The 18,414-nt window shown below is 35.6% G+C and overlaps 1 protein-coding gene across 1 annotated transcript in view; it reads right to left on the reverse strand.

Moving 5' to 3' along the window:
- GSS (glutathione synthetase) overlaps positions 1-18,414 on the reverse strand; it is a 49,663-nt gene that overhangs the window by 21,660 nt on the left and 9,589 nt on the right. The gene's annotated exons all lie outside the window — the stretch shown is intronic.

Raw genomic sequence — 18,414 nt, forward strand, 5'->3', positions numbered from 1 at the left:
TACAACAAGGAAGCTGTCTATGGAAGCTGCTGCCTTCTTTGCAAGGACGGCTGTAATGTTGGGAAAGGTGACCTCACCATGTTGGGGTCCGGTCACAGAGGGGTGCAGAGGTCACGCGTCGGACTTGTGAGCGTCTTTGACAATCACGCCTGCTGCCTTGGGGTGAAAACAACAACAACCACCCTGCATGGATGAACTGCTGTAAGACCTGCGAAGGGGACGCCCTGCGGGTGAGAGGAGAAGCGCCCGTCGTGGAACGAGATGGCCGGCTGAGGAAAGGAGGGAGGGCGAACAGGAGTAAACCTTCCAAGGGGGCGTTCATGGGTCCTCCAAACGGTTGAGGTGAAGTTCAAAAATCGGAACGGAGAGCCGCTTTTCTGGAACAGTATATGTGCCCTCAGGCTCTTTCTTCTTTACTATCCAAGGAAGCATTCCTTCCTACAACCCTCTTTGTTTATCCATATCACAAATGTGTGAAAATAGCTCTCACTTAGAACAGGGGTGGACAATTGTGGCTCTTTTACAACCTGTGGACTTCAACTCCCAGAATTCCTGAGACAACCAAGCTGTCTCAAGTTGAAGTCCACAGGTTGTAAAAGAGCCACAATTGCCCACCCCTGACTTAGAAGATCCTTGTTTCTCCTTCTCCCCTCCCCCCTTTCTTCTTGTCCTCTTTTTAATACTGTTTCAGACCCTTTCAAAAACAAACAATTCCATAGTTTCCCACCTGTTGGGTTTCTCTGGCAGCGTCTTATCCAGGTAGGAGTAGGCGTGACCCTACCTAGCTAAGAGAAGCTCAGCCTGATATTGATACCTATTTCTTGTTTCTTCTGTGTAAAATTTGAATTATACAGCCTATGCAGTGCTGGGATTCAGCCAGTTCGCACCACTTCGGGAGAACCGGTTGTTAACTTTCTGAACAGTTTGGTGAACTGGTTGTTGGAAGAAATCATTAGGGCAGAGAACCAGTTGTTAAATTATTTGAATCCCACCACTGAGCCTATGGGGCAAGAACATTTTCTAAGCAGAAAGGCATTGTGCAAAGAGTTCCTAACTTACAATTGCTAGTAATAACGGAATTGAGAGACTCTGTATTTCTCAATTTTTATTGAACCATGGCACAGCAGCATCTTTTTTTCTCCTGTTACCTATATATCCTCATAACAGTGGCCTTGTCTTATGACAAGCCAATCAAGGCAGTCTTAAATTATTTTTAATTCACCCAAATTAAACTCTATAGACGGTAATGTGTATTACAGTGCCTTTGTCATCCTTTATTTGTAGAAGAGAAGACTATATAATTTCAGACACTATAAGCAGGATACGGATCAATAATAGCACATTTCATGTTTGTGTTTCTGTCAGTTGAAGAATGAGTCATTAACACAATTTAACAAGATAGGGCATTCATTTAATGTAATTAACAAGCAAAGCTTGTGGAGTGTGTTAAGATCAGTGCAATCTTACCATTTTGTAAAAACCTTTTGCTTATTATTTTCCAATAGGCATGCAAAGAAGTAGATTCCTGGAAAATTGAGAATAACCTGGCCCATTAGCAGATAGCAATATTTCAAATGAAGTTTGTTTTGGGCTTTAATGTTCAAATTGATGTAAGTGCTATCAGAAAGTAACAACTTTTGTTAGATCACTTTAGGTTGATGAAATCTTGCATATTAGTTTATTGATTTAAATTGGTCCAATAAAATATATTTGCCTACTTATTTTAAATATGTAATTATTTAAATAATTTAGTTAATAGTGTGGTCCTATACATATCTATTCAAAAATAAGCATTATTTCTTCTATGAACTTTAGTCCCAAGGAAGTGTGTGTGTGTGTGTGTATGTGTGTGTGTGTGTGTGTGTGTATATATATATATGTATGTATGTATGTATGTATGTATGTAGATATATATATATATATATATATATATATATATATATATATATATATATATATATATATATACACACAACATAATTTTAGGTTCACCAATACCAATATGCAGTTATTAAGTAAACACTCCAAAACAGGTTCCAAGAGAGAAATTATTAAGAAAGAAATAGCAACCCACTCCAGTATTCTGCCAAGAATACCAAAACGATACTCTCAGCCAGGATAAAGTTGACATGATACTGAAATTTGACACTCCCCACCCCCAGTTTGGAAGATATCCAAAAAGCTATTGGGGGAGAAGACAGAGCAAGTATGAAAAGCACTAGTGCTTTTAATGTGGCAGGATTAAAGCTGAAAGAATATCCAGCCGCTGTTGTAGCCAGAGACAAAAGGGGACTTAAATACAGTACTGCTAATATATATGTATATCATTGGTATGTGGAATGTCAAATCCAGGAAATAAGACAAACTTGGTGTGATCAAAGCAGAAATGTCAAGAGGAACATTAACATTCTGGGTATCAGCAACTAAAATGGAATGGAATGGATCATGTCACATCAGAGATGCATCAGTTTTTCTGCAGACCAAGGAAATAAAGTATTCATTACTACTAACAAAAGGATGTCAAAGTGCGTGCTTGGATACATCCCCAAAACTGATAGACTGATCTCAGTTCAAATCCATTACAATATTACAGTTATTTGAGTCTATACTCCAACCACAGATTCAGAGAGAGTGAAACTGAATGTTCTATGATGACTTGTGATACAGTGTTGACACAACACCAACAATGTCACATTTATTATGGACTGAATGCAAATATAAAATAGCATTTTGAATAATTAATAAGTTTGGCCTAGGTATGTGAAACTAGACAGTTGAACCCTAAATAAAAAATGATTATAGCATATAATAGTTCATCTCAGCAACATAAAAGATGATGTTTATGTTCCATAAATAAAGATGGAGAAACTTTGGTGCTGACTGCAGCTTGGATCGCAAACATCTTGCAAAATAATGGCTTAACTAAAGAAAACAAAGTCATGAAACCAATAAGATACAACAGCAGTGTTTTATATAGTTATGCAGTGAAAATTACAGATTAAATGGATTAAATTAGATTTGATAAATAGAATACCTAAAAAACACCAGACTGAATTTTGCGACATTAAAGTTCCCAATGTTCCCAAAATGTAAAAAGCAAAAGAGGGAAAAGGGATGTTCACTGATATCCTGAAAATGACTAAATCAAGACAAAAAGCAAATGACAACAGGCAGAGGAAAATTTGTTGAATTAAACACTGAATTTCAGAGAACAGCAAGATGAGACGAGATGTAAATAATTGCACAAAGATAGATGGATAACAATTGAATAGAAAAAGCAAGAGTTTTACAGGTAGGATTTGAAATCATAAGAAGTGACACTCATGTTGATATTTAAAGAGACACAAGTATTTGTCATACAAAATAATAATTGTGGACGACATGAAAATCTCAAAGATCAAATTGAAAATATTTAAAAATAGTCTGATATTTAAAGTGGTTTCTGTTTCAGAGGATAAACTTACATATGGAGCATCAGAAAAGCAGTTAAAAGAACAAGAAAGAATGCTTTAGAAAACGTAGGATGTATTCTAATTTATTGCTGCTTAGGGAGATTAGCATATATAGATAATATATCAAATCCTTCTATATGGTATAAACATAAATAAACATAAATCATATAGTACCATATTCTCCTATATGTTATAAACCTACATATGGTATTAACATAAATAGAATATTTCTATCTTTTAAAATATTTTTATTATTAATTGCTGATTCTGTTTACATATTAGGAACATTATAACTAAATTTATATATTGTGATATGTATGGTAAGTAAATTAATTATATGAGTTCATTACATCCAATCTATTGATTTATGTGAATAAATAAACAAAAATATAAATTGGACAATAGATACTAAAAATTAATTCTTTGCAATGTTGAGATATATTTTAGTATGGAAATATTGTCAGATACATTTTAAATTTTATTTTGATTTCTAACAAAATGTATATCATACTATATTTCTGTTTCAGATGCTATGTCCAGAAAAAACCTGGCAGATTGTGACACAGAAAGTGAATGTGATTTTTATTCTGACTGTTGGGAACAAAGTGTTACATATAACAAAGGTAAAGATGCCAGTCAACAAGGAAACTCTTTGGTATTTTCACTGCTTTTTCTAAGTTACTAAATCTATTGCTTTTAGCACAGGCTGTATACATTTTTGTTGTAATGCTGAATTTTGTAAACATTAACAATTGGAAAGCAAACGTTTCTGGTTTTTTCCTTTATTTTTCCTAGATTTGACTGACTCTAGCACTGAAAATTACTTCTGTTTTGATTCATGCAGCTTGTTTGAAAAAGAAAAAGGGGAAAAGAAGTTGCATGGCATAGTGCTTATATTGGAAAATAGCCAGGTAGACAGTACAAGTTTCTGCAAAGACAATCCTTTGCTGCAAGGAGAAAAAGTAGAGTGCACTAATAAATTGCAAGAAGAATTATCACTGGAATCTTTATTGTTTTTCAAGTGTAAGAACTATAATACAAATGGCCAGTCACTGAAATCTTTTTCAAGCAAAATAGTTCCATTCATATACAGTAATTCTTACGGAGACCACTTATGTTTAAATAAAGCAATCCCTCAACTGATCCTTACTGAAAATTCCATTGAAGGACAAATCATTTATACAGTGAAAGAAGCTTGTGCATTTGATAAATTCCATCAGAAGCAGTCATCAGATGATAACCCTCTACCTTCAAAGCAAAACAAAGCTGTGCAAGTTTCTTCTACAGAAATAAAAATAAAGGACAATATTTGCTATAAATGTTTCAAACAATCACCAATATCTACTGCGATAAATAAAGACCCGAAGAAACCTAAAAACTTCCACAGTTTTGAAAGTCATTTAGTAAGTAGCCATTCAGAATACTCCTCAGATTCTTATCAAATTAACAACCAAATTACTGAGCAGATCTGCTCACATTCCAGCTCAGAAGATCCTATTTCTTTGACACTGGAAGCAACCTATGTATATCCAGATGGTTCATTAGCAAGCAATTCTGAACTTTCAGATGTGAGTGAGGATGAAGATTCCCAGAGGCATGCTTTAGCTTTTCAGTTTAAAGACTCTGAACATAATCAACTGTTTAAGAAGTTGCATCATCTTATAGTACCACAAAAACAAGCCACACATTTTAAAAAGCAGGGAGAACTTTCTCAAATTCTAATTGATGAAGCCAATTACCTTCTAGGAACTCACTCAGATCCACCAGAATCTAGTTCTTCCAATGAATATTCTGATCAAGTATTACCTACATCAAATCTTTGGTCCTCATATTTCTCACCCTTCAAATATTCACAGGCAAATCAGTTACCTCATTTTTTTCTTCAGTCATCACCCCAAAATCCAGTTAAATCTACTTTTCAAAAAAGAAAACTAAAAGTGTCCAAACCTGTAAAATCTGTTGTGTTTACCAAACAGAAAACATTGCAAAGAGACCAAAAATATAAAAGTAAGCCATCTATCGTCTCCAAATTTCATTCATTTAAAACATTGGACTTTGAACCTATAGACAAAAATAAAAGAGTAAAAGAACAATATGTGTCTTTAAATCAAACATCTAAATGCCACTGCAGCCCATTGCTTGACTTAACTGTTGATCTGCATTCTGAAGACAAAAATTCTGATAAGTTTCTAACTCTTCACAGAAGTTCTCACAAACAAACTCGAGTTGGCAAAGTCATTCATAGGTTTTCCTCCTGTTATTTGCTAAGTCCTAAAAACAGTTTTGAAAGGCTTCACTATATTTCTCCAATTAGAAAAAAAAATCATTTGAAGATGCAAAACATAATGAATTATTTTTTAGGCTGGACTGGCAGAGAGAACAGAGTTGAAAAATATAAAGAGGATATTTCTCCCACTTCAAAGATACGGGCAAATGAGACTTTTATTTCACATATGCCAATTGACAAAAGGAGTTCAACTGTTCCACTTCATCCACATTCAAATAATTATTCTGTTCCATTTTCCACAACATTGCCTTTTGTAGATGAGATGAGACATTCACAAGTTCCTTCTTTGCAAACAGAGAGAAGAAGTCCTAGAGCATTGTATATTTTTCCAAATGAATGTAAGCATTCATATGTTCCCTGTGTGGAAATGGAGAGAAATCATTGGAATCCTGTGGAATCTTATGGTAAATACAGCACCTGCCATTCCCCTTGTTGTGCAAATTCTAAAACACAACAGCTACCAAATAAATTAAATATGTGTAATAATAGAAGTATGGAAAAACTGAATTTTGGAACTAGTCAGGTGGCAGATGGAGGCTTGGTCCTGAAGAAGTTTTCAGTGTGCTCCTGTGGAACTATGTCACAAAGTGGTTTGTTTCCTAACAACGATATTTCAGAGTCAGTTAGAAGGAAAACTAGACCAACCCCAGATAGTAATTGGAAAGCCAATAAGACTGCCTCAAACAGATGGAATTCAACTGCAGGAAACTTCAACACTGAGAAAGTGTGCTGTGGTTGTCACCATGTCTGTCCAACATGTTCTTCGCACAATCTATGCAAACACAAAGAAACCAAGAACCAAACTGGTCCAAGAAACCAGGTTACTGAAGTAGCATCTTTATTTGAAAATGGATTTCCCATAAGGAATTTGAAAGAGGATGTAGAAAAAAGTGAAACCGTGAAAATAGGTGAAAGAAAAGTCAAATTTCATCTAGGTTCAGATGCTTTTCAAGACACTGACCTTTTAACCACACACATTTCATCACCAACTAATGAATGTCATCAAATACCAAAACATTTTGTTTCTCAACCAGAATGTTCATGCTGCCAGACTGCTGTTAGAGAACACCTCAGCACATCAAAAGTATCTAATTGTCTTGGTTCAGAAAACCACGTGCCAAAGAACTACCTCAACAGAGAGAGTATATTTCTAGTGGATCCTAATCGGCAAATTAAAAGCCAGTGTAAATGTTCCCATGAAATATCTCTCTTCAAGCCCAAGCAAACTGATGTATATTCAGGAAACAGACCTGAGATTTCAAAGAGGAAGGATCCCAAACTTACCCAGGTTTGTCTTTTGTCAAGTAAACACACACACATTTAATTTGACTTAATTTGGAATATTAATGCTGTAGTACAGTGTGTGTTTACTTAGGAATTAGCCCATTTTTTAAGTTAATGCATAAACTTTTAGAAGAAAAATACTTATTTAACTTTTAATTCTGAGAAAAGCAACTTGTACTTTTAGATGTTTTCTTTATTTAAATTAATGTGTTCTTGATAAGTAAGACAATAGTTACAATGCATTATAACATACATTCTCTAAATCTTAAATACTAGTGTTGTCCCAAAAGATTTCGCATGTAGATTGAGAAAATGCTTTTCTAAAATATGTTGCTGTTGTCAATGATAGGTTTCTCTGCTAGCTTCCTGGCTACTGCATTTTGTAGCAACTGCAGATTCTAGAATCTAGATTATTTTCAAAGGCAGCTTCACTAAAACTACTTCTGTTGCTTAATAATAAGCAACATCTAGTTACTATCACTGATTCTTCTTGGTTCAGATAAGGCTATAGCCCATCTGGAGCAACTAATGTATACTCCTGGAAGACCTTGATGTTTACCACTGTTTTGGTAGGGTATAATCTGAATCTGTTTCCATTCATTTCTACTTGGCATCCAGGCACTGGTTCAATATTTAAATTGCATCTCTAGTCTGATGTATTACACTTGGAGGCCATAATCATACTTCTGATACCTTACCATAAAACAATAGCTAATATCTCCCAACTGTTTCAAATAAATTTTAAACAACGTAGGATAGAAGACTGAATCCTAGGTTACTCCATATTGGAGCAACCAAATATTTGATTACTATTCCATCATAATTCAACTAAACCACCAACTTGGGAAGAAGCAAAACTATTGTAGAATAGTGACCCCATTGCTTGTAGACACTCCAGTAGTTAAATGCTGCAAGAAGTCTCAGAAGGAATACAGTGGACCTACAAGTCCTGATGCAGCTCATTGACCAGAATGGCTGGTGCTGTTTCTTTTGCATGTCCAGGCCTAAAGCATGAATGAAAGGGGTCTAGATGATTTGTTTATTCCAGAATCTTCTTAAGCTGATTCCCTTTTCAAGAAACCTTTCTCATATGGGAAGGCTGAAGACAGGTGGAAGCTGTCCAATACATTTGTGATTTAAAAATGGCTTCTTCAAAAAGAGCCACATTACTGCCTTTTTCTAAGAAGTACACCCTCCCTTAGAATGTCATTAGCTACACTGAGTCACACATATTCTGCCAGAAACACCAGGCAAAGGCACAGACCCAATCCAAACAAGAATCTGCAGTCATAATAAGAGCAGAGGTATATACCTATTTTGCCACTATTATAGCTGCTATTTAGCTTGTACTACTAGATAATAGTATTCACTTTTTATTTGGTGACATCTTTATTGGGCAATTTTTCATTTCATCTTTGGAAATTAGGAGGCAGTCTTTTTCTCTGTCTGGTTACCTTTTCTCTAACCAATGTCCATCAGGTGGCTGGACCATCTTAAATAGTCCCTTGGACAGATGCAGGCTCTTTAGGATCCATATCCTAACCGGAGAAATTTGAACAAAGAAAAAGACAGATATCCTACCTATCCATGTTACTTATCTGTTCTTAAATAAAAGCCAGATCCAGTATATGCCTACTTAGGCTATGCCCCAGATTCGAAGCCAAAGAAAAGTATTTCATTACGTCTAGAAGATATTTGCATATTGATTCCTTTAAAATATTGTTTTAAATGATTTTGCTTACCTTAGTTTAAATAGTGTAATGTATTGAATATTTTATCTTTATGATTTAAATGTTATTTATATTTGCTGTTGTTGTTGTTAGTTACGAAGTCATGTCCGACCTATCGCAACCACATGGACAACGTTCCTCCAGGCCTTCCTGTCCTCTACCATCCTCTGGAGTCCATTTAAGCTCACGCCTACTGCTTCAGTGACTCCATCCAGCCACCTCATTCTCTGTTGTGCCCTTCTTCTTTTGCCCTCAATCTTTCCCAGCATTAGGCTCTTCTCCAGTGAGTTCTTCCTTCTCATTAGGTGGCCAAAATATTTGAGTTTCATCTTCAGGATCTGGCCTTCTAAAGAGCAGTCAGGGTTGATCTCCTCTAGGACTGACCGGTTTGATCGCCTTGCAGTCCAAGGGACTCGCAGGAGTCTTCTCCAGCACCATAGTTCAAAGGCCTCAATTCTTTGGCGCTCAGCCTTTCTTATGGTCCAACTTTCACAGCCATACACTGCAACTGGGAAAACCATAGCCTTGACTATATGCACTTTTGTTGGCAGGGTGATGTCTCTGCTTTTTAGTGTGCTGTCTAGATTTGCTACAGCTTTCCTCCCCAGGAGCGACTTTTAATTTCTTGGCTGCAGTCCCCATCTGTTCTGGGCCACAATACCATCTGCGGTGATCTTGGAGCCCAGGAAAATAAAATCTGTCACTACCTCCATTTCTTCCCCATCTCTTTGCCAGGAATTGAGAGGGCTGGATGCCATGATCTTAGTTTTCTTAATGTTGAGTTTCATATTTGTTGACTAGTGTTAAATGAGTTATGAGCCACCTTCAGTCCCTTATTGAAGCTGAAAGGCTTTCTGTTTGTTTATTGTTTGTTGTGGGGAAAATAAAAGGAGCAAGGAGTATTATGTATGCTCACCACCTGAAGTTATTTATAAAAATAATGAAGGTGGGATAAAAAAAATGATACAAATATTTAGTAAATTAAATACTATAGTTATGCAATCAAACTTACTGTGTTCAACATACCAGTTAAAGTACAAGCAAGCATCAAAGCAAAATAAATTTTGCATAACATTGTCTTTTCCATTTAGTTTTGCTTGTATTTGGACCAGACATAAATGCTAAAATGTTTTTTTTTTGTTATGTTAAGGCTTTTCATACAAAAGATATACTATATTTTTTTGTATAGCCAGAAAAGCAAGTCCTGCTTTTTGCCTTCTGATCAAAGAAAAACTTGCAGCCAGTTGTGTAAATAAAATTAAATTAATAATAATGTAATATATATTATTTCCATTTCTTTTGTATTAAATATCTGGATAATGTAGATTATATTTGTATAATAAAGTGCATTGTAGTTGTGTCTATAAAGTCACACTAAAAATATAGTATTTTTAAAATGTAAAATATAGTATTTTAAAATACTAAATATAGTATTTTTAGAGATTACTAAATAAACTAAGCTCTGGTTTTTGATACATTTTGCAAAATCATAAAGTAACAGTGCAGCTCAAAATGAATCAATCTGTATTTTAAGGAAGTCTTTCATTATTGACATGTTTTTATTTTTCTTAGGAGTCTTCAAAGTTTAATCATGGTTGGAAGAGACCTGAACAATGTAAATATTGCCAAGAAAAAAATCAATACAGTCATTTGCAGTAAGAAAAAGATGATTTAAAAATAATGAAATATTGGTAGATCTTGATATGAACTTCAGAGAAAACCCATTGAAGTACCACAAAAAACAGTTAGAGGCGAAAACATATAATTTCACCGATGAAGAGTATACATTCTGCTCCAAATATGAAGGGTGAGAAGATAAAAGCTTCCTGCAGAGATATCTCCCATTACACTCAGTTGAACTTATTTCTAAATAAATATGCATAGGATTAAGTTCTTAATAATGTATACTAAATAGAAAAGGTCTGTGATAAATTTCAGAGGGGTAGATAACATTGGCCTCTCACAGCAAAAATAGTAAAAAGTATCCCGAACTAGCATATTAATAAAAGCTTACCTTTTCATAGACTAGATCTCCCAAAATCAGGTATTTTGTGCTATAAATCAAGCAATGGCAATTCATTTTAAAGCAGATTCGGTCATCATCGCATATACAAATAGTCCTCACTTAATGATCATACAAGTTATAACATACAAGTGCTGTCAGGTGCAAGCAATCAAAACCGCTCAGTGAATAGGTCTAAATAAATACTTTATTGCTGATCAATAAAGAACAAGAATCTCACCAGATGCCCTTGAGAAACAGCAGACATAAGTTTAAGGGGTTTGACCTTAGAGGTTTCCTCCACCAAACCAACTCCAAGGTGGAATATCTCCTTATTCCTTCTAAAGGATCCCTCTCATTCAGCCAGTGATTCCACCCCAAGTGCTGAGTGAATGGTAGTCACAATCAGTTGTCAAAGTTCCAGCTGTTGCAACACTCATGTAGTCACAGCCAGGCCAGGAAGGAGGCAACAGAGTGATGTTTGTGGAGGAGCCAAGATGACAGCGTAGACATAAGAACCTTGTCTTGTGCTGCCAGCACAAGGAGTGGTAGCTTGCAAACTGCAGAGTGCAAAATATAGCAAAATCGTAACTGCAAAGCATAATATAATCTGGAAATAACCATGAACATGGCAATGAAACAAGATACAGTAACATTCAGTTGACTGTAAATACAAGACAAAAATTCACAATCTTTCAATAGTTGGGAGCCCCTTATCTTCAGCAGCCAAAGATTATTCTGACAAGCATATAGCATCTTTCCCAGCTAGGTTTTTCAAAGTATATATAATTATTTATCCTCTTAATTTCATATGTTTATATTTTATGGTTTGATAGTTATCAAAATTAAGAACACCAGCTCATCCATCCTGTTTTCCCAGGCAGGTGGCTGTGCTTAATAAAGAACTTGGAACTATCCTTACAAACACACAGAAAAAAAGCCCATTTTACACAGGAAAAGTAAAAAATGAAGTACACCATTTACATCTCTTATAGTAATCCATAATATTTGTTTCTGCCATACTATATATGTCTTCTGCTAGAATTTATTTCAGGAGATTAGTTGGAAGAGAGAGATAGATGTTGCACCCACATGGTGAAGAAAAAGGTAAAAATTGGATGTTTTTTTTTTTTTAACCAAACATTCATATAACTTGTAATGCTGGGCATACAGACACCTGAGATGTGATGCATTATCCCCTCTTTCTCAAGCTTTTCTCCTATGATCCCCATTATAATTATCCATACTCCTGTAGACAGCTTATATACATTGTCACCATTTTATTCCATGGGGAGGTGGGAATCTTGTATTTTTACAGGGAAGAGGAATTACCAAGGCTCCCTCTGACTTTTTTCTGTAACTTAGCCAAGCAGGGAGGTATGCTAAAGAATGTCTTTCACGATGAAAGTGCTGACTTGGTAAAGAAAGTTAAGCCTTTGTATCAGGGTTAAAGGGTTTACTGGGGGTAGTAAGACATAAGAAAGACATAAAGAAAAAGAAATACAGGTTATCCTCTAGTTACAACCATTTGTTTAGTAACTGAAGGTAGAATGGCATTGAATAAAGTGACTCGTGACTCATGACTCTTTTTCACATTTATGGCTGTTGCAGCATCCCATGGTCATATGACCAAAATATGAGCGCTTGGCACCTGGCATGCATTTATGATCGTTGCATTGTCCCGGGATCATGTGATCACTATTTGTAACCTTCCCAGTCAGCTTCTAACAAGCAAATTCATTGGGGAAGCTGGATTCATTTAACAACTCTGTGATTCACTTAATAACTGGCAAAAAAGGTCTTAAGTGGGGCAAAATTCATTTAACAACTACTTTGCTTAGCAGTGGAAATTTTGAGTTCAATTAAATAGGCTTTTCTTATTGGTTGTTCTTCCAGATAAGATTATACCCATATGGCCCAACAAGACAAATTTCCAGTAGCTCAGGTTATTTCATAAAATCTAGAATCCTAATCCAATTGTTTACATGGGATGTTTTCCTTACATAGCTGGTTTGGTCTTAGAGATCTTGGTGTAGAATGGGCAACACTAGCTGAATCAGCCAAGGCCAACGCTTGTAGGTCATCTCAGGTTTATTTCACAAAATCTTAAATCGCTTTAACAAGCGATAGTAACAAGGTGCTTCAGGAGAAGCAGACAATACTAATTCTGTTAGAATGTGACAGTGGAATCCCATGCACCTGAAAATCTATCCAGACAAGTCAGAAATTCATGATGACCTTTCTTGAAGAAATAGGTGCCATTGTTATTGGGAGAGTTGTAGCATTTCAACAGTCTAAATGTGAACTCAAAACAATTCAGGAGCCAACTTTTGGGGGGATAGGGTGAGTTTGTGTCAGATTATTTAACAAATGGCCACAAAGCTAACAATAAGTATTGTCATAAAAATGTACTGTTTATAGGAATCCTGCTATCTTAAAATCTCAAACCAATATAAAATCTGCTCCAGATAATTCAAAAGTAAAACTTTAGTGGCTATATATTCCTTAAAGGACTAGTGAGTGAAAAACTCAGTGTCTCCGACAAAAGAGTCAACATGTTTGTAAGATTAATGTTCTTTCTTTAATTCATGAATCCCTAAATGTGATAGTTTTTTCGTAAAATCTGTGAATTAAATGTGTTCTATTTAAACAGCCACATGATGGCAGTATTCTATGGCAAGACATTTTCTACTGCAGAATGTAGTTTGCAGAAAATGTTATTTGTTACTTAGAAGTTCAGGAAACCATTCAGATTTTCTGGAATATATATGAAAGTTTAACAATACAAGACTGAAAAAAAAGTGCCTGTGCTCTTTTTATGCTTTGAAGGTCACAATTTTTTCAGAAAGATGCCGCTTTTACAATAGTCAGCTTTGATCATTTTCTTTATTCACATTAAGTGTTACATCCTACATCTTAATGCATTTCTATGTTAGACTGAATTTTTAAAGTTTGGATTCATATCCATAAAATAATCTTGCTTGGTTTACATAATTACAAAAGTTTAAATACACTTGACAATTTATAAATTAGTTTTCTGTCAAATTATAAAATAGTCTGTGGCTGGCACTTAAAAACCTCTGGATAGTTACATTTCTTTCTCATCCAGCTGTTAAAATTTATCACTTGATGAACCTTTACTGATAAGCAACTGAGCAAAGTGTCATTTCTCTGAAAATTGCCTGTTGGCTCTGTGCCCCAAAATAGAAACTTAAATCTATAGTTGTCTTCTAAACAGCAGAGGCTGATTGATCAGATTTTAATATTTAGATGTACTTATAAAGAAAGCTGTTAGAGACATATTTTATGGACATAGTAATAAGATTAATATGTCAGAACAAAATAAATAAGTTTATAATCTTTGGAAGAGCAAGTGTACAGAAGTTCAAATTAAAACTAAAAAGCATGTTAATTATGGCAAAACGTGGGATTTAATGTTGGCAGAAATTATGGCAGAAGTTGGGATTTAATGTTCTAGTTCACTAATTTGAGAACAAAAATTCTATGGCCAAAGTTTTGAGAGTGGGAAAAAATGTATAAGAATAAGCATGTTCCAGCATATTAATGTAAAGGAATTCTGCATAGGGACTTTTGTTCATAGCACAAGGAACTGCCCATCCAGAAACAATCTGCAACTTGCATTTTTATTAATTTTAAAAAACTATTGATGGTTTTTCAACCATAACAAGAGGACAGTTGATACTAAAAATATTTATGAAAAGGGGGAAGGTTTGACATTTGTAGGAATAAATAAATGAGATTTGAAGATCTGCTATATTTAATCAGTTGCTTAGATCCTAAATCATTAAATTTGTGCACACTGATGTCGCCAACTAATTAGTACCATATGTTTAAAAGAAAATACGAATTATTTCTTTAATTAATACTGAAATTATAAATACATGGATGGCAAGAAAATTAATGGGAAAGGCATTTCCTGTTTTGTATAAGATAGTACCTGCAGTATGTAATCCTTAAATACACATTTTTGCAGATTTCACTAATTAAATGTGATTATTCAGTTGAAATTTTTCAAAGGCAGCAGTATTTTCAGTTTGAAACCATTTTCTTGGAGCGAGATCACTTTATAATTCCTGTTAAATGGTACTGTTTCCCCCCTCCTTTTGTAAAGTACTAAAGAGTCTATTTAAATCATTATTATATCACATAAGCCTTTGGAGTTGAGATTTCAGAAAACATCCTAAGCATCACAGAACATATTGAAGTGATCTATGTTCATAAACATTTCTGGACCTAGCGATAGAACTGCATTCATTTTGATTTAGTAGAAAATCCAATCCCTGATAGCAAAGCCTTTTAGAAAAAAAGTATGTGATAAAACAGGATTTCCAGGGGATAACATTCACGTTTATTTTGCTTCACTGTTGCTTCAGTTCATTAAAGGTGTGCCAAGTTTTGAAGCCTAAAAAATTAGCTCAGATCCAGACATAGTAATACCTGATTAGTGTAATCCTGTTGAAATCAATGGGAATTAACTTGCCATTGCTAATAAGCCCATTGATTTATATGCTTTTGGTATGCAATGTCTGGATCTGGTCCATTGTAAACAGGATTAATAATGGAATCATGAGTAAAAAAAAAACCCGTGTGTAGTAAAAAGTCTGCATCTATTACTTTAAACTTTGATTATAGCGGATAGTGTATTTAATAACTGCATTTACTTGAATAATGAAAATGTAAATTAGGTTTCAGTTTCAAGTAAAAAGCTTCATTGATGGAATAAGATCTTTAAGTAATTCTGGAAAAAATGAATTATCTACTTATCAGCTCAAATATTGAATTTATGAATCCTATTAATTTGTAAATGCAATTTTATTTGTGGTTAATGCTGGAACTGTAGTGTTCCTTTGTAGAAATAAATATCCCTAATACATATAATTTTAATAGAAGGGTATATATAAGTCTGACTGTATTTTCCCAAGTTGATAATGATATCCTCTGATATGTTACCTAGGAGTAAACAAAAAGATATCAAATATATGGAGGTACCCTATTTTTTAAAAAACAAATTGACATGTGGTAGCCCATTTCTAATTTCTATTTCTGTTTCAAAATTCAGGAAATTTGAATATAAGAAAGAATTGATAATTCATGCTACATGAATAGTAAGATCAGTAACCTGTATCCAATGCCTTTAGGTTAAAGTGTGCAGTATGCTTTCTATAGCTAGTTCTAGATGATCTGTGGTGGAACTGGATGCATACCTCAGTTTTTATGCTTCTTGATCTCTCCATGGCTTTTGATGCTCCTGATTATCATATCCTTCTAGACTGGCTCTAGGGGTTAGAAATAGGGTGCACCATTTTAAAATGGTTCTTACCCTTCCTGTAGGGCTGATTCCAATCAGTGTTGGTTGTGGGAGAGAGGTCACTCCCCAGACCCAGCCTCAGGGCTCGACTCCTGTTCAGTAACTACAAATACTGGCCAAAGTATTGGTACCTTTCCACTTTCTCCCAAAGAACCCCACTCTGGCTATGAAATAAATTGAAACTGGAATAGGTCAGTGGTATCCACAGTTTTTTATTCCGTGTCCATGGTGCAGAGACCAAACTAAAAAGAAACATTTATTTATTTATTTTGTCGCATTTCTATGCCGCCCAACTCCCAAGGGATTCTGGGCGGCTTACAACAGAGAATAAAACAATACAACAATATCCCATACAAAAGTTAAAAGAAGACATTAAAACGTTAAAACACATACACTCCAATTTGTGGCCAGGTCTCGCAAGATCACTATATCAAGATCAACAGCCCCAGGCCTGCCGGAAGAGCCAGGTCTTCACCGCTTTCCAGAAGGCCAAGAGGGTGGGGGCAGTCCGGACTTCAGGAGGTAATTGGTTCCAGAGAGCTGGGGCAGCCACACAGAAGGCCCTCCCCTGTGGACCCGCCAGCCGACATTGTTTAGCTGACGGGACCCAGAGGAGACTGACTCTGTGGGATCTTACCGGTCGCTGGGAGCTATGTGGTAGAAGGCGGTCTCGAAGATAGCCTAGTCCTGAGCCATGTAGGGATTTAAAGGTAATAACCAACACCTTGAATTGCGCCCGGAGACCGATAGGGAGCCAATGCAGCTCGCGGAGAATTGGTGTAATGTGGGTGTATCTAGGTGTACCCACTATAACTCACGCGGCTGCATTCTGGACCAACTTAGACTCCAAACACTTTTCAAGGGTAGCCCAATATACCATCCACAGGAACACTGCATCCAGAGTTGGGAAATTACAATGGTAATCAGGAGGTTAGTAGGGAATTCCACACATCTTAAAAGTTGCCGAACTTGAAAATTACTGAGTTACATGAACGCCTTTGCTCAATTTCAAGCAATAACTATTTACTCAACTGCATCATAAAAAAAAGCTTGTCCGGCTTCTACTTTCCTTGAACAGTAATGCTTTAGTCAAGGACTATCTGTATAACGCTCAAGCATATTATAAAGGTAAAAAAGCACTTTCACTTGTTTATCCCTGGTTTCTGATATTTATAGATGTATTTCTTTTGGATTCCTATACTATTTATTGGTTGTTCTTGATTACACAAATGTTCACGTTATCCTTTTACTAACTCTTAATTTAGATAAATGAAGTTACAAGTGTACATGCAATTATATTCTCTTGACAAAATAAAATTAAATGATATATCAAAGTAGAAATGATGCTTAACATGGAACTCTTTTATATTATTATAATCCTGTGAGAAAGGTTTGTTAATGAAGACCACTCCCATCTCTATTACACTCTGAGAGGCTTGCCACACAGCTTAGTGAAGGTTAGATGGTCTTTAAAAATGGCAGTCATGGTAAGCATTTGGCATATATATGCTACAAGATGAACAAGACCAACTGTGACATTATCTTTGTTTGCCAAAAATAGCATCCTGGAAAGTCTAAAGAAAAGCTTATTATGCTTGTTAACCTCTCTCGTGTCTGCTGCAGAACCATCAAAGAAAGACTCTGTGGCATTAGGATGCAGCTTCCCCTTTCAAGGTCTGCCTAAAGCTCAGACAATTGAAACTCAATACACAGTCAGCAACAAAAGGGAAGGAATAAATAGCTTTGACATGGCCCTGACTGAGGTGGTATTGAAACTTGGTCCTATGCATGTGTACTCGCCCTGCAAAAAATAAAGTACTCAGCAAAACTAAACTGCTTTCATAAGCAGCCTCCCCACCCTCTTGTTTTTCATATATGGCAGAGTAAGTAAGGAGGACATACTAAAGTACTAAGTGGAGGCTATACAATACCACCATTGCAGTGATGGATTGCCGCTGCATCTGGATCGGGCAAACCAGTAGCGGCAGCGATGGGAGGCTCTGCCCACCCACCCAAACATCTGTGCATGCGCAGAGAGAGAGTGCATCCACGAATGAACCAGTAGCAACGGGATTTGAAACCCACTACTGCACCATTGGCTATTGAACTAACCCATTTTTTGTATTTGCACAATACATTGCACCCTAAACTAATAGACTGGGTTTGTGCAGCATACTAAGACACAAAAACCAAAAAAAACCTATATTGTTATAGTTCATCTTGCCTTGGCACTTCTTTAAAGGTTAATAACTTCTTTTTTAACTTTAGACACTTCAGTGATATGGACAGCCAGGTTCCCCTGATATACAGTAGTTAACAAGGCATTGATA

The sequence above is a fragment of the Pituophis catenifer genome, unplaced genomic scaffold (genome assembly GCF_029215685.1).
Source record: "Pituophis catenifer annectens isolate HBS135680 unplaced genomic scaffold, rPitCat1.0.hap2 SCAF_3, whole genome shotgun sequence".
NCBI classification, from domain to species: Eukaryota; Metazoa; Chordata; class Lepidosauria; order Squamata; family Colubridae; genus Pituophis; species Pituophis catenifer.